Raw genomic sequence first — 18,527 nt, forward strand, 5'->3', positions numbered from 1 at the left:
GTTTCAATTGAAAGTAATATTTATTCGCCGTAAATAAAATATCTATTTGGTACAACGATTTCTTGCTACTAAATATTTATTTATCGTCAATAACGAAGTTCAAATAAATCAATAGTGGTGATATAAATAAATGTCTGTTAGGGTTACGTACAAACATGTTTTTTCTTCGTTTGAAATGAATGTTATTTGAATGAACGAGATTTTCATCTCAGTGTGTAGATTTTACGAAAAAATTTCCATATTCAATTATATTTCCGGTACAGCGGCTGTTCGCTAAGCTGAAGAGACTTTGATACTGCTTTGTATTTTCCGTCCTCCGCTTTCTACTCACTGAATAATTACAATCAGACCGATGAGTCATGAACCTGCAGTGATTTCAAAATTTATCAACTATTACCGTACGCATGCTAAACATGGTGTACAATAATTTCACGCACGAAAGGGTTTAACCGGAATATCGAGGGTGGCTCTGGAGAGAGTGAGAGAGGGAGAAAAAGAGAGAGAGAGAGAGTGGTTGACTGTATCGATTATTACATGGGGTTCGGATATAAAAAAAGTTATTCCGAAGGGGAGTAAAGCTTAGTAAGCTCCCATCTTTTTCGCGGCCACAGATGCAGATCTATAAGTATGTTATAGATTCGGAAATTGTAACGTTGATGTAGACAGCAAATTGAGCCGTATAATTGTTCGCTTGCTAAAGAATTAACAAGAGATTATCGTGAATTTGTAGCTCTAATCGCGGGATCACTTAACCAAGGCTTTGCTATGAAAGTCGATTTTTTGTCAACCGGTTAATTTGTGGTTTCGATCTTAATGGGTTGTTAAGCCGTGATTAATTCCACCAAGGTTCGACGGAAATCGAAGAAAAGAAGAGTGAGACGAATCAATGTCGCTCAATTAGCCGCCGGAACATTCGTTATACTCGGCAGCTCGAGATAATAACCGATGAGTTTTATCCCGGGTGCTTTTGCATCGTATTTTCACGCTTTTACGGCGGACTCTGAAAACGACCACGAGCAGCATTTTAAGCTTGTATCGACCGAAAGATACGCCTCGGCCTCATACGTGTGCCGGTTCGGTTCACGTTCTACTTTACGCCAGCATCGGAGGAGAATTGTCAAATATATATAAAAAAAAAGAAAAGAAGGAACAATTTTCCAATAACTTAAAATCTCCCGAAAACTGTCCACAAGATTTCGCTCGGATAAAATGGCAAGTATTTATGCAGGATCACGCGATTCCTTGCCTATCTTCATCTCGGCCAGAATCGTAGCGAAGATTTTCTTGCAAAGTTCGACACATTTCAATGGTCAGAATCGCGACTCAACTTATCGCGAGATATTATACCAGAAAAGTATCGAAGAAATATTTCGTGGCCACTTGAGCTCTGAATTATACATATTGTGACGATTTCAACAAAAAAAAACTAAAATTCATGCTCGGAAAATTAGCCGTGAGATTCTTCGGCGATTTTTAGAAACTTATGACGTTACCGTTTTTCTTTTCAGCTCAACACTCATCGCGAACGTGAATCTGTTTGTTTCGCTCATATCGGCAGATGAATGGGCGTTAAATAAGACGTCGCGTGTCAGTGACAATTCAGTTAATTGGCAACCACTGAGAAGACAGATTTCACCTCGCCGCGTTTAATCCATTGCACCTAGCTCACGATTGATAGACAGCGAGATTAACCGGGCAAATTAATCTATAGAAACGTGTCAGGTGGTCGATTGCCAAACTTTGCGGATACTATAAATCAAAACCTGGTGTACGTATGGGTATAACTGATCACCTCGACGGCGAGCTGGCCTACACCGAAGACTCTATGCGTGAGAATTATACAACTTGGAAACAAAGCGTCAATCTCTGGTTTTAAGCTTGTTTACAGGTCGGTCGCCTAATGCCTTCTCGACCTAAGGCAAACAGAGCTATCGGCTTGTGATTCGCCTACCGGTGATTAGCCGACTCGTCACTCAAGTCAAGTCACTCGCCGATGTATTTCGCTTCGACGCGTTAAGGGGGTCGTCTGGTGTGAAGGATGTTTTGGGTCTTTTTTTTAAGACGTATCGTTGAAATGAAATTTCTCATAATATTCACACTATACTTATTGACGTTTAAATAAACTTTGTGAATTTTTTGGAGCCGAAATATTGAATACAACGTAATGTATACTGGCCGATAGAAATGTATGTAAAAAAAAAAAGTGTAGACATGATATTTCAAAAAGCACTAGAGCGATGCTGCTCAAATTTTCACAGCCTCTGTATTATACCTATACTAATCGCGTGAACTAGGATAATCATGACTGCTTAGTTGGTTTCTGTTTTTGAAGAAAACTTTGAAATTTGCATTATTGTTCCATTTGTTCAGCTTGTAAAATAAAAACTATCAAAGCTATAATGATTATCCTAGTTCTCGCGATTAGTATAGGTATAATAAAGAGGCTGTAAGAATTTGGGCAGGATCGGTTTAATGCTTCTTGAGATATTAGGTCTACACTTGTTTTTACATACGTTCTTGTCGCGCCGTACACATTAAGTTATATTCACTATTTGGTCGCCAAAAAATTTAAAAAGATCGTTTATACGTCACTAAATATAGCGTGAAAGTTATGAGGAGTTTTTGTTTCAATGATTGGTTTTAAAAAGTTACTCAAAAAACCTTGAAATAAACAGCCATCACACGAGACGACCTCCTTAATTGCAAATTGGGGCAAGGGGGCGGGGGTGCAAAACGGGGTAGGCGGGCAAAATGGGGTACCCCAAAAATTTCGCAAAAATTTTTTTTGCGTAAAATTTCGTAAATGGCCAAAAATGACATCTAGCATCATTTTGCACTATTAAAAGCTAAAAAAAAAACATTTTTATACGTTTTGCGAAAAAATACAAATAAAAGAAATGGAAATAACAAGAAAAAACTTTTTTTAAATTATGTTGAGAGTAAATTTTATTACTAACGTTAATTTAAAAAGTAATTATTACACAAATTTTATTAACTTGAAAAAAAAAATTACTTCTTTTTAGGGGTACCCCATTTTGCCCGCAAGAATAAAAAATTTTGTCTTACTGGAAATTGAAAATTGACATTATTTACGTTGTTTACAACTAAAAAAAAGAAAATTTAACATACTCACGTTCACAAAATTTTAGTATTTCCTTGAGTACCCCGTTTTGCCCCCCCCCCCCCCCCCCCCCTTCCCCTATATAATGCGAATAATCAATTCATCCTCGAGAGTGAAAATGGCAGGGCAGGGATTATTTTTCTCCTGTGAGATTATTCAGGTTTCTATACAGCGGTATAACGCCGTGTAAGGGATTAATCCACCCCCGCGGTACTTGCCATCGGATGTTACAGACTGGCGCACAATACAGAAATGCTACCGGGTCAACCACGTGGAACAACGTGATACCTCGACTTCATCGTCCGCTACACTGTCATTAATCAATTGATAATGTACAAATATAGCTTCGAGGAGGCATGTATTTAAAAATTTCAACAAACGGTCTAACATCGTACAAGGGAAGAGAAAAACAGCGAGTTATTGACCTGATATTCAATTTCCCATGTACATATGTACAGGAGCGTGTATCTGTATGAGAGAAAGTGAGAAATAGAGAAAGAGGGAAAGAGGAAGATTTGAATTCGCTATAAATCAGAGTGAATTGCTCGAATTTTACCGTCGTCGAAATTTATACCGGTTGAATCTGAATCCGCCACTTTTTCACACATCAGGAAACCCGAGGAGAACATTTCGTCGTGTGTTTTTTTTTGACGACGAGCGAGTTTGTCACGAGCATTTTTATTCCCGTATGTTACAGATCGTCGCGGTATTGAAACCGCTGTGCGATATCTCAGAGCCCGAGGCGATATTGAAAAGGGGTAGATAATAATCATCCCGAGCCGTTTCTTCCTACACCCTTACAGTACTACATTATATTTATCTCGATGCAGTCACTCTCTCTCTCTCTCTCTCTCTTTCTCTCTTTCTCTCCCGGCGACCATTGCACTTTTGGCCTCAGGCTGAGCGAGTCATGCTATTTCCAGGAATTTGCTGGACAGGAATAGAACGTTGTCTGTCCAAGAATAACTGACTAATACTACGCAGAACTGCGTCCCTATCTCTGCGGATGATCCGCTTCGTGTTAGATTCGTCGGAGAGAGAGAGAGAGAGAGAGAGAGAAAGAGTGCATCGCGCACCATGAATTAACAACGAAACTCGATATTATGTCACTCCCGGAATCAACTCGTGAGATATCGAATTACCATCTCACCGAGTGAGTTATTCCATTCGGTGTCAAGACGACAAAACGCTGACCCCGAATAATCCGCGGAAGTCTGCTTGCGACGGTAATGCAACGTCCAATACCGACGGAAACTGCAAATCCAAGAGAGTCGAGCGAGGTCGACGACGAAATTCGCGTGTCTGTCTTTCGTCTCTCTCATGGCTGCACCGCAGCCTACGTCGTGTATAATTTGAGTAATTATTCCGATGCATGTGTTTACAGAAGCCAGAAGGCGGAGTGGAAAAATTGAAGAGGCACGGGAATTGGTAAATTCCTCGATATTCCTCAATAATTTGATCAACAACAAAAATGGATGGATCTTTTGACTGTGAAAAGATCGAATTTTCATTTCACTGTATAAGCCTGAATTACGTACGTTACTTTTCTATTTTCTTCGCACTTTTCGCCCAGAACCAGCTGGTTTTTGTTTTCACTGTATAATATATCCGTTTAACATTAACAAGCGTTTCGCTGTACTCGAATTTCGACGAATAAATTTTTCGCCGGGAAAAATCCTTTGTTAAATGACATCGCGTTTGCTTAAAAATTTGCCAAAAATTATTTCGAAACGAGTTTCGTTGTACGTAACGAAGCAAGCGTGACTCGTATTGTTTTCCCCGATCCGTGGGATACGTAAATATATGTGTTACGCACAGGCGTATCGTTTTGTTTAGCGACGAGATTGAATTGTGGGTTTGTAATATAATATATGCCATTTTTTCACCGTTGTAGCTTGACTAGCTAGGCGTTCGCTTATCTTTGTCGGGGTAAGATCGACTTCGACGTGAAAGACACTGACCAGAATCACATGCACAGCGTCAAAGCGGCGCCACGCGTTTCTGAGACGCTTTTAGAGGCTGAGAAAATGTTGGAGCTCGGTGTGTTGCAACCCGTTGAAAATGGGTCTTTTCCGAATCTCTTAGTTTTCCGGAAGCGTGACCGACGTTTCAAAAGGCAGACGTTAATAAATTTAGGCCGGTATTTGATGGGTTCAAGACTTACTGCCTTTCGATCCCGATACCATGAGGAGGTGTTGGTAAATCACTCTTCTACACTGGTCGTCGATGACACTGACAATAAGTGTATCAAGCTTATTTAACCGCTATTTATAGCGCCGCGAAGATGCTCGTCGTAAAACACATACGAGAAGAGTGACGGACGCGGCCTGTTCGTGGATCTTGGCAAAACAGCTCTTTATGTTGGAAAACGTGATATAATGGCGAAGCGTGGCAGCGTGATTAATCATCATTCTCACGCTTTCGTTACGCCTCCCGTTTCCGTGACTCGTCGTTAATCTAATCGAAGCATGATACGAATTCCAAAAATCAAGATAAGACCCTTGGAATCTTGGACGGTGAAACGGTTATCGACAAATTTCGGCAATCGATCACGAACAAGGCTTTAGTTGCCAGTTGAGTGAGTTCTGAAAAACAAAAACGAAAAGAAAAAAATGCTAACAATGATGTAGTTCTGGCGGAAGAAATGGGTAAACTAATTACGCGGCGTACTGGCGGAATACGGAATGTACTCGTTAACTTCCCGCAAACTTGTTCAAACTGTGAAGTAGAAGCCGTTAATATAACGTAGCGCAGAAATTTGCATCGACAACTGAAACAGGCAGATTTCAAACTCGGCCATATACATAGGTAGGGTATATAGTATACATATACAGAGGAAATTGAGATTTTCGGTTCATGGGATTAATTACGAGCATATTTTTCATGCGCGTTAGCCAATACGCGCGAAATTATTTATCTCAACATTTGTAGGTTCAGCTTAAAGTAACGGTGAACTGAATAAACACACCTTCGTTACTGTAACACAAGAATAATTCAAAGAAAGCGTAAATTCGAGAAAAGAGATTATCAATGAAAACAGCTGTACGTACCTCGAGGAGTTTTAATTACAATATTGCAGAGGAATGATCATACGGCCAAGCGATGATCCCTCTAATTAAACTAATTACAAATGGAATGTTATAGTTCTTTAATTAAGCGCAGCCCATTTGTGAAGTGGAATTTCTCAAGCGTTCAGCTCATATAGAGGTTGATTTTTGGCACAAGATTTTCGACCTTCTTGATATCGCTTCAAGAGGAAAAAAAATCAACCCGCTTGAGAGAGCGGAGGAATTGCTACGGTACGACTGCGTTATTTTCATTTCTTTGATCGGTCCCGTTTGCTCGAGTTTAACCTCGTTTAAATGAACTTACTGCGAAGCAGCAAAAAAGGTTTAAAAGAGAGAGAGAGAGAGAGAAAAAAATAAGAAACATTTCAAGAGACAAAAAAAAAACATTAAAACAAAAACAGAATGAAATAAAATAATATGCGAATGAATCACGAGTTGAAACGAAGACTTACACCGTATACCGACATAAAAACACGGTCAACGAGCTTCGCGTTTCACATAAGGTGATAAATTGCAACAACAATTGCTCTGTAGAAGTGAATTCTGTGTAAAAACGATCCTCCTTCGTTCAAAAACATAAACGAGAGAAATGAAAATACTCGCGAGAGAAATTTTAGCACCTGGAGCATCTTTCGAAAGACTGATTTCAACATTACTTGAAAGCTTTAAACGTTGCAAAGTTTTTCTCTGATACTTGATCATAGATTCTTAACATAATCAAAAATTCTCGCGCGCGAATCTAAATAATTTCGTAAAAGTGTAGGATAAAAACGAGAAACCAGTACAATAATCCGAATAAATTGGAAAGTATACACCTCCGTAATACAAATCGTATACCCTCTTCGAAACTTGATTCAGAAATTTGACACAACTTCTTTGATGGGCAATTATACCGTACAAAGATGATTCTCGAGTAACTCAGGGAAAATTATACGTCTCATTTCCAAGCAATAATCGCTTGATTCACAGCATAACTCACACAATTAGCGGACTTTGCTGCTGGTATATAATCTACGGAGTAAAATGTAATGCAAATTTTTTTTCCGCCATAAACCGAGCTGCCGCAGCGCAGCGCAGCACCAGCAACATCATCCATGCATCGAGTGACACAGATATGAATAGATGGACAAAGGGTGACACAGACTCGGGGGTTTTGACTCGGGACCGAACAGAGTCGACGAATATCGATTATAAGAGCGTTCAGCCTGCGGCAAGGGATGCTCGTGTCATCGAAAATGGGGCCCGTCAGCCACCCCGGGTGCTCGGGCAACCTACTGACACTGATACCGTCAGAGTTTATCCGTAGATCCGGACGGTGGTGATGGGATTGTTTTCGAGTGAATTTCGAAGGCCTTTCGGAATAGGAGATAAAATCAACGGCCCAAACCGCAGCCCTTAGCGTACAATTTCTATCCAAGAATCGTTTTTCGGGTAGCCGGAAACTCGATGGATCTAACAGCAGGTGCCCCTTTCCATTTGCAAATCCAGGATGCTACAAATTCTGGAGGTTTTCTTCCCCGCCGGATTACCGGCTCCGTTTTTCCCCCGGTTCCGTAGATCCGCAATATTTGAGGGTGAACGAAATTCCGCTCCGGTATTAAACAGCTATAGCTCGGTTGAATATTTACTCATCCCCGAAGTGTGTTTGCCGGAGTAATTCATCCGTGCAAATGAATGTTCATTTATTTTTAGCAGAAAATAAAACGACGGTTGCGTAAGGAAGGAAAAGTGATCTTGTCAACCGTGACGAAAGTTTCGTTTCACTTTACGTGACGGGAATTTCGCCCCCGATTTTACTCGGAGTTGGTGGTCGTACGTGCGCTTCGGGAAGGGTTGCCAATTTTCTTGGCTGCGTGATAATGGGGCGCGGAATTTAACGGAGCTGCGGACGGCGGAATGTTATTGGGACCAGAACTGACAGCTGCGAGCTGACCATCTTGGAGGCATGCTAATTCAGGGGGAAGAAGTTGCGGGATGCTATTACCAAATTTGTTGCCTTCAATGTATGTTCACACGTGTACGAGTAGGCGGAGCGGATAACGGTTTACTCGCGATATGGTGTTTCGTTTGGAAACAATATTTTTATCCACCTCCAACCGAGAGACTCATTTTGCAAAGCGGAATAAAAGAAAAATACCCTCGCCAAATCGCTCTCGAAATTCTAAGTCTTCCCACTTAAATTACACGCGAGTGAAGATGTCTCCGTTTTTAATTGCTACCACTCGGTCATATTTAATGACACGTACTTGATCCTGGAGGTATTTTGTGGAAAGTTAAATTTCTCAAGAGATTGTCACTTGAATTTTGCTCATTAAGTCAATTATATATACATATATATGTAACTTTTGCTCAAGATATTGAAAGATGAATTTTCACACAAAATTCACTTGCGAGGCTTACAACTTTTAAATTGTTTGAGCTACGGGATTCACCAATTTTAATTCTTGACAAAATTCCTTCGAGATCAAGTTTATATCAAATGCAACTGAGCAGTAATAAAAAAAAAGAAAAAGTAAATAAAATGACATCTTCATGCGATTTAAATGAAAAAGAATCAAATTCCGAGAGCAGCCTCTCAATATTAAATGTCAAAGATACTCTTCCGCGAGCATTGTTTTGTTACGTTGTACGTACATGTTTCTAAGGGTATAAATAAAATGAATTGATGTTTATAAATTTAATTTCCAGACTGATCACCCCAATTTGTCTACTTTGTCACATTTCCCATCTACCCGTATCCTATAACAGAGAATTTTGCCCCTCTGCAGCAATGTGTTACATCCAAGCGCTGCTGCAAAGTCTCCGATCCCAATTGATTGTCGTACCGAAAGTAACGAGAGTAGGACACGGACACATCCGAGGTCTAGGCATTAAGGTGCGAGGGTCGCGAACGGTTATACAAATGGACCATTAGACACGTTTGCGATGCTAAAAGGACTTTGTGCATGACTGGCCTGACCGTACGTGCGGAAAGTTTCGAAAATCCCATTACAAGGAGTAATCGAATACGACACAGCTGCCCCTTTCACCCGCTATTAGACTATGCCGCGTAAGCTCAAAGCTCCGGAATACGTTATATAGCGTAGCAGCCTGGACGGTGATTCGTACGTCTATTTGAACGGCTATCCGTACTTCCGAACGTGGAATCGATGATCAGGGACCGAAACAACTCTCGCGTACGTTCAATTGTAAAATCGTGAAAGCTTGACTGTGGCTAGTTCCGAAAGCTCTGAACGGTTTTTCTTTCCTCGATCGACTGAATGTTACACGAGTAGATATGCAAATTGACTTGGAAACCGGGTTCCGAGTCTGCCGCTTCTGCAGGATAATACCCGGCTGATATTCCATGCCTCTAATTTTGAAACGGAATGCGGATGTTCGCCGAAGCGTTCAGATTCTGAGCACAATTGGATGAATTTTAAAATCACGGCACACCTCCCTGCACCTCAAAGGCCGCTGAGGTGCCGCGGATTATTTTCCATTTTTCATTTTCCACTTTCCAGTTTTCCCAACTTAGTCACGATCACTATCTGCGAATTGTTCGTGACGTGTATTTCGTACTGAAAGGTGAAAAAAAAATAGGAAGATGATCGCCGTGAATTTTTTATTAACTGTGATACGTAAGCCCGCTTAAAAAGTGTTAACATCAGTGGTTAACGTTGAATTTTCTTGTAAACAAAAACACCTCGGAAGTATGAGTGAAATTTTTCGACCACAGGCTAGTCGGCTATATAGGAGGTTTATCTCCCATCTTATCATTTACTAAGAAAGCGTACGTCGATGGAGAAGTAAAGCGATTCACGGAACAAAAGTTCGCTGGAGCAGCAAATCGTATTATTAATGTAGTCACAACAAGAAAATTTGTTGCTCGACTACATATATGCTTGCGGATCCAGCTTATTGTTTTTTTCCATGTAGGAAAAAATGCTTCAACGGTGAAAGAACGGAATGATGATGTACTCTGGCGTTTTGTTGCCACTCCCTTACTCTCCACATCCTCTCTGCCGGCTTTGAAAGGTTCTTTATCTGTCGGGGCTAGACTACCGACACCCACGGACGTTAAGAGCCGACGAGATTCGGAGCTTTGATCCTTGAGCTCAATAAAATGAATCTTATTTTATTGTGCGCCCACTCCCTGGTCCCCGAGATCACGCCTGCATAATCTCCCGATTTTTCAAAGTCACATTGGCGTGACCTGAAGCCGGTAGACGGTTCCAAACAAAATAAGATTGAATATTTTCACAGTTCAGCAGTTTCCTATCTGATCCGAACAAAATCCAAGACGAATTTCAATGTAATTTGAACAAGAGTTGAATAAAATTGAAAATCCTTTTGTTATTTTCAGATCGGTCAAGTATGCATACAAATAAATCGTACTAAGAACGAAATCCAGAGTGTCCTATAGCTTTGATATTTTCAAAGTGGAATTTGGCAGAAGTAGAGAAACGAAGTGCCTTTGGTTAGTCCGAAAACTCACGACAGGCATGCACGTGAGTCTCTGTATGCCGACCACGAGCTTCTGCTCTCCGTTTGACGTGGATGAAAAGTAAAGCAAAGCAAAGTGATTACAAACCGTGAAAACGCAAAGGCTCGAGGGGTTGGTTTTTAGGTACAGGGCGTACTGATGATGGAGGAATACGGCGCTTTTCCGCCGCTCTAAAATATTCCTCTCATTTATTGTTTGTTGTATAAATCTAACCGGCTCGGCGTGTACCGCAAAAAAGAAGCATGTAAAAATAACGTGTGTATGCTGACATGAGATGTGAGCTCATTTACATTCGAGCTTCGTCGCGATTCGCGCGGTCACAGAGAGAGTGCATTTTCCTTTGCGAAATCCGTCTCGAGTTCATCCCGTTAACCCACGAGTCGTTTCAAGAAGGTTGAAAAGTTTCATTTCCTCCATTTCTCCGAAGTGGAAAAACTTTTCCACGTTATTTCTCAACGAAAAATCTAAAAGAGACTCTTGGAAGAATCTTCGTAAGGTGTATACAATATTATATATATACATATTGGATATCAGCTACAACATCGCTTTTATCGTCCTGAGAACCCCGCTACATAAGTCATCTCCTCGTCGATGGTGTCAACGTTCGTTTGAATTAGCGACGATATACCAATATACTCAAGGCTTTGGAAGTTCGGTAGGCGGGTACACCGTCGTCTTAGCATCGCAACGAGACCCAGATTCAATTCAATAAATTAATGCAATATATAGATATAATGTAGAACAATGTAATGGGTGTGCATTACACCTTAATCGGATTTTGCGGGTACGTGGATAACCGCGAACGACGATCAAGGGATTCGTAACGGCAGCCATTTTGGAGGGACTGATCCGAAGCATCGCGAATCTGCCCGCGGATTTTCATTCCCTTTTTCCCAATGACAGGTGTAATTTTTTTCTCCTCTTTTTAAACCTCTCTTATTCCGCTTGGAAATCGATAAAGAAAACCGTACTCCGCGAGTCACAATGAAAAAATCTTGCTTTGTTTAATCGTCGAATGGAATCCGGGATGTGATGGACTTGTTTCTGTCCCACGCAATGCGAGAGCAACGGCTTCACTTGGCAAAAAGAGGAAACTGAAAACACTAAACTACCTCGGATTAAGCTTGACTTGTAGAATCCGGAGAAAAGATACCGATAACACGGCATCTGTACACCTTAATATATTTCGTGACGACATTTGCAGGCTAATTTAACTGCCAAGCGCACATCCGTTGCGGGGTACCGCGATAAAATGTGCTATACGATGCCATGTGTAAAAGACTTGTGTTTAGCTTATACCCTAAGGTGGCTTATCTGCCATCGTCAAGCAGGTTGGGGGAGGATGGATGTTAACAGGGATACAGCCGGAAATGCACCCTCACCTTTGCAAGATTATTTACTTCTTTAAATACAGTTTAACAAATAGACAAGCAGCAGGATTTAAGGGAAAAAAGTTTAACTCTCAGGCTACTTCGTGGAATAAATACCTACTGAAGAAAAACAACCCATCTCCTCAGCGGATTAAAAAATTAAATGGCTGCTAAGATAGACAGAACAATCAAGGTGGAAATAAATAAAGCGGAACTCTCGATTTTTTACATTGCAAATGTCGCAAGTATGGCAGGCATAAATTGATGGTAATTTTACAGTCTAGATTTCGGTATATCATCGTTTGTGTATTTTTGTTTGTTTGGTGTAGCAAATGGATAGCTTTTTCGACAGGAAAATTCCGCGACGATCTTTCTCGTGCGAAAACTCTTTGAATGTATTTTCCGGGTTTCAAGAGATGCAAAAGTTGATTTCTTTCCAAGACTAATGGAATTGGCTTCGTTTCCGGGAGCTTTAGAAATTGGATGATGAATCTTCACTGAAACTGGACAACGAGCGATATCCATGACTTATGTTATTAGGTGTTGGAATTAATTCGTAACATCTCACACATCTGTTGACATGAAGAAAATGCCACTAATTAATTCCAGCACCTAATACAACGACGAAAGATTGAAACTATGTACCCATTGAACTCTCCCCCAGATCAAACCAACTCTCCCATTTTCCGGAGAAAGGATTTCGTTCGATTTCTCAAGTTTGCACCTTTCCCTGTATCAATTCAAGTCTGAAGTGGTCTCAATTAATTGACGAGTTTCTCGGTATGAGATGGACTCGGAGTGCTTCCTCTAACCAAGCACTCTGAAAAGCTCCTAGGATGCCCCTACAGAGTGTGTGTATGTGTGTGTGTGTGTTTACCAAGAGCGAATAGCACCAAGTAGAAGAACAATAGAAGAACGCACGGGATAAATTTCTCTGAGATAAAATCACCGAGATAAATCGCAACTCCTTTTCTTGTAGGGACAACCGGGGGATGAGAGCGGAAAGGTCGGATCTGAAATAACTTTAATGTCGGTGGAGTGCAGCTGCCACTGGGATTGCCGTAATGACTTTTTATCTAAACTGGTTGCAATATAAATGGAAAGGAAGAAGGAGGAGCGCAGAAGAGTTCCGATGAAAGTCGATAACGGCGAATATTTCAACATTCGAGGGTATTTCCCATCTGCAGTTTGAATAGCGGACCGTAAAATTATGCGCGTAACACAAATTTCAATATGCCAGCGAACTTTCCTCACTTCGGCAAATGCGATCATCGATTCTCCCGCTTGTTTGCTAATCACACGAATCGCTAGAATTCCGGCCTTCCAGCTTCATAATTTCCCGAGGATGATCAAGCACGCGATTATTAGTATGTAATTGATTCCAGTGTTGTTTGTTATTCGGCTTCGTTGGATGCGATTTACCACAAATTAATTTGCATTATCGCCAACAGCTTGCGCTTAACTAAATTGTATTCAAAAGCATAAGTTCACTTTATGGTATACAAAGTCTGAATATAATTCATCACCATTAATTACAGCGACGCAACCTTTTCGAATTATGTAAGATATTGGGAAATTGGAAATTTTCAAGACTCATGGTTTTCATGCATGGTTACCGAGTTTTTGATTGGTACAGAAATTTGTCGGTACATTCTGTCGTTGCTTTTAATTGCATAATAATCGTGATATGTGTTGTATTTTACATACCGAAGAGCGGCGAACCAATTACTGTGATAAATGAAATTTCATAATACGTAGTCAAGAGTTTTGCGAAAGCCAGAAACTCGTTTTCCTTCTCCTCGAGCATTACAATGAAAGCGGGGGGTTCCTTACAGCGGTTTTAATTGTTTTCCGGCGCCACAGCTCTGATGTCGGGGTACTTTTCAGTTGTCCGTGCATCGCGTTGAAGCCTCCGTAAATCGAAAGATAACCGAGTCTTCCCAAGCTGAAATTCAACCCCGTATAGAGGAAGTTGCGGAAAAGCGATAAGAGCGGAACTCGGCTGCACGCGGGTCGAATGCCGCAGCAACGATTTGCAATATTCTTCCGGGTTCGTTAAATCGGCTGCACGACGCTTGCGATTCTTATCGGTGGCGTTGCCCCGGTTTGACCCGATACCGGTGCCCCAGTCACGATCAGCTACGCCTGCAGAAGCCGGGGAAAACTGTGCCGCAATGCTGCGACGTGCCGTGCCGTGTCGTGTCGTGACGTGCGCCTGTACACTTTCATAGAATCCGTGCATAGATGCATTCCACACCTACGTAGACTCCGTCAGGTAACGTCGACGCGTGGACTCTCGCCCCGGAAGGTTCGAGACTCGCGGGGGTGGACGACTTATCGACCTGCAAAAGTTGTAGCGGGTGGATTGCAGCCCCGACCCGACGCGACGCCTCGGCCTGGTACGCAGAGCTCTCTTAGTAGTAGACATCGCTTTTTAATGAGACTCCATTCACCTTCTGTCATCCTTCTTATTCTCATTTCTACAATGCCGCTTCGTCTTGTTCCAATTCTCTCCGCCGCTCCTCCTCTCTGCCCCCCTCTTTCGCCAAACCCGCGAGAAGGAGGAGAAGGAGGAGGGGGAGGAGGATCGATTCACGCATATTTCGGCGGCCAAACTTTCCACAAGGTACATACCTCGACCCTCGAGACTCCACAGAGTCAATTGATTCCATCGATAGTGAATTCTCGTTGAATGATCGTTGCGTGACTCGATTTTTGGAGTTGAACGTACGGTATTCGACGATTGGGACGAACTTTTTTTTTTTTTTTGCCCAAATTTCAATCGCGATGCTCGTGCTTTCTTAATTTAGGGGTCGTTTAGTCGGTCCGGGAACTCTGCGATGCCGAGCAACCTCCGGGGCATGAGATAATACGTAAGGCGTAAGCCCGCGGGGAATTCGGAATGTCAACCACATGTTCTCAAATTTCAGGAATATTTGATCGCGCGTGAGGATTGCACGAATGCATAATTATAATAACGTCGGGCTCGAGGCACGGGAACTGGAAACCATGATGAAACAAATTATCGAACTTCGTAACGGGGGCATTTTCACCTAAGGCAATGATAGTCACCCACGCGGGAGATGAGATTGCTCTATTCTAGCTGGGACGCGTTAATTTTCGTTCACGAATCCACAGGCATCGATGAGACTTTTTCGTCAATTGTTTGGTCCACGTGAATTTGGGTTTACTCGTCCTTCGCTGGGTTTCTAAGATCCAGAGTCAAAATTTAGGGCAGAACTTGTGTGGTTTTTGGAAGGATTTTCCAAGCACGTTAATCGGAAAACGATTAGATATTTATGCATAAAGAGGGTGTGGTATAATTTGCATGAAAACCGGGAGATAGAAGAGACCGCGAGATCTTTTCAAACGGGCATTATTTCATTATTTCTAGATTTGTTTACCGAAATTTGCGTAAACCGAAGTGATTGATGCGCGGAGTGCGTGAGACTGAACCGTCAATCATTTTTATGTCTAACATAAACCAAAGCCCGAAGAAAGAATATTCACATTTTTACTTTATTCTTCGGTGCAGATCAACCCGTGCTCGTAGTAATATGGGTAACCTGAATAACCACTGATCGGTAATCAAGATTATGCGCCTGGTCGGGGTAAAAAGTTTTCCAAGTATAAATCAAGCGCGTATTATGAGAACATAATTCGACGATTCCTAGGTACAACATACGTATAATGTAAGTATCCAGTTGAACATTTTTCCGAAGAATCCGAGGAGAGGAATTTTCCTTCACAAGTCTGGAAAGAATTTTTTCATATAGTCATAAAAATGCAAAGGATCTATCGCAGAGAATTTCCATGCATATTTTCGCTGCCGTGTTACAAAGTCTCAATTCGAGTTCATTGCTGGTATAAAATACTTTACCGAATGATCCGCAGAGAATTCCTCGAGCAATAATTTTTCAAGTAATAATTTCGGCCAGATTATGTCCAAAGTTCGACAACAGATACCGAAACTCATATAACGCAACGTCTTGGACGGTGAAGTTTCACAGCTGCAGGAAAAGGGATTTTCTCTGGGTCCGATCAGCGCCCGCCGCGTGCTCAAAATCGCAAACAGCGACGACAAGGCAGCTATTGAATCCTGGCCGACGTACGGCTGGCGCTGAAAAACCTGACCAACGTCGAACGGGGTAACCCACAACCACGAGGGCGAGGGTAACGACCCCCAAGAGGGATCGATGTATCTCCGCCCGGCACCACCTGGCTGCACCAGACTGCGGGTGCCCGGCCTATCGCTGGATGGATTCTCACGTGCTTGTTCCACTTTCGGGTTTCATATTTTGCCGCCCGGTTCGGAAAATTACCGTCTGAATTCTGAGGTCCGTATTTCTTTGACACATGATTTATAGACCTACAGCTGCGATGTCAAACCCCGAGCCCTGTAATATCGTTTCGGTTATGCGTGGTTAATTTCTATATATAGACAATGGGAGTTATAAAATGACTGTTATTTTCTTTGACGAGGTATCCAGCGACCGTATCTATTCAGTGGAAAATGGAAATCATTTCTGTGGGTTTAAGCAAGGATTTCTCGATCCCCGAGGAATAACCCATGCAGAAGTTGCCCATCTGCGCCCCGTTATATTGACCTGTTTAGTTTATCGACAGGTTATTGTCTTAGGGATGCCGGAATTAAACCCTAACCCGACTCTGATCAGACCCTTGCCGAATAAGCTTGGAATGTGATGGACTTGATGTAACTATACAGGAACTCAACTGTAACCCGGTTGTCCTAGCTCAATTTGATTGACGTGAAAAATTTAACGATGTATCTCTAGGTTTTCCGGAATAAAAATTATGATTAATCCGCAACGTATTACATTTAGACTTCTCACGTTGGCTAACAGACTCACTGCTCCGTGGATATTATAGATAAATAAAAAGTGACAATAATTGAGTGCCATTTAATCTCGAGTTGTAGTAAAACGTGACGATGCAGAAATTTTGAATCTTTTAAAAAGTCAAGTGTACCTTGGAGCAGATTAAATATTACCAAGGTATTATAAATTCCAGAAACAATGCCTATTTCTGTAATATTTACAATTATATATGTATATTATTATAATGAGCTGATTTTCTTTGCCGAAAATTATCATTTGCGAAAATAGTCGCGAACGATTACGGCTGAAATACTTCAAAATTCGGATAAAGGTATTTTGAAGCCATATTAAAAATATCGCATTTTCAATGCGATTCTCGGGCTTACACGCTGAAGGTGCGATATGATTGAGTGAAAATTGATCAGGTGATATCGATTGCATTTTATTTTAAACGAGTTTATCAGGCACCCATACCTCCATGTATGCTAATGTACGCACAACACGCACATGGTTAGTTTTGTTACGCAACACCTGTAATGTGTATCAAATTCTACACTTTGCGCCACGGGGCAGCTTGTGACGCACTAGTCATTTTTTATTTCACGTTGTATCGCGATGGTGCATGGATTGTATTTTGAAAAAAGTTTTTTCAGATCGAGTTAACCCAAGCAATTTGACTACAGTTGATTTGTTCAAAGGAAATTTCACAATTTACAATCGAAAATATTGTCCTGTGAAATTCCTTCAATTTATTTAGATATGCTGAATTCTTAAAACAAACGGTTCAGTAGCGTTAATGTCAAGCTTGATTACTTTCTTTATACCAATTATACCGCATGCATTGCCTGAAGATTGGTTGACGTGGTTATTCTTTTGAAGCAAGCAAGAGGGTATGACGAATCCGGGGGTTATGAAGTGCCCTACTATTACCGACTCGTTCGTGGTGCCAGCAATGTTAATCAAATCGGTAATGGTAGGAAACTTTTGTACCGAAGCTCCGCTTCATAGCGAGCTTGAAACTGTCCCATTTAGCTGACTATTTAGCCTATTTAGTAATCTTTAGTCAACGACGCATGCAAGCCCTGGATGACGAGAAACCTGAGAGAGCCTATGCTCGTGTTTGTTGTGTCCCCAATTTCGTAGCGCTCTCTTGTATGGAATAGGTTTTTAGAACTAATTTTCGACGTAACTGGATGGTAAGAGCCGTTCGATTACCGACTCGTACTCTGTCGTACTTATTCGTCACGCTAGCGGTGGATAATACAGAGCACGCTTACCATAACGAAATGCCGGTGTAGTGGTTAAAATAAAACAAATCGGACACGTCAACTGTTGTTGTGTTGTGGCACAAATAAAGAAATAAAAAAACTTTGTTGCTCAACATTCACTGCAAAACATTGTTTAACTTCTATATATGCATCTCTACTCAAGGCGGAATCTGATTTTACTCGACGAATAAACTAATCGCACCAGTGTCGTTGACTGAAGACATACCTATATGGGTGGTTAACCCTGAGCTAATCTTTCTTCTGGCTGTGGATCCAGTGGTAATTCTATTGCTTTGCACTAATCGACCCATCTTACAAGATCTCAATGTTAAATTGAGTCGGGATAACAGAATTCTGTAATTTCCCCCTGCCCTTC

At 41.5% G+C, this 18,527-nt stretch overlaps 1 protein-coding gene across 3 annotated transcripts in view; it reads right to left on the reverse strand.

Moving 5' to 3' along the window:
- Positions 1 to 18,527, reverse strand: part of LOC124175454 (potassium voltage-gated channel subfamily H member 8) — an 80,714-nt gene that overhangs the window by 61,320 nt on the left and 867 nt on the right. For 2 of the 3 annotated variants that reach the window (XM_046555727.1, XM_046555724.1), the window contains exon 1: positions 5,286 to 5,304. The exons of the other annotated variant lie outside the window; for it this stretch is intronic. The gene's annotated coding sequence lies outside the window, so the exon portion shown is untranslated. Of the gene's footprint in view, positions 1 to 5,285; positions 5,305 to 18,527 lie in introns of those variants that run through there. 3 annotated transcript variants of the gene reach the window in all.

This window comes from Neodiprion fabricii, chromosome 2 (genome assembly GCF_021155785.1).
Source record: "Neodiprion fabricii isolate iyNeoFabr1 chromosome 2, iyNeoFabr1.1, whole genome shotgun sequence".
Lineage (NCBI taxonomy): Eukaryota > Metazoa > Arthropoda > Insecta > Hymenoptera > Diprionidae > Neodiprion > Neodiprion fabricii.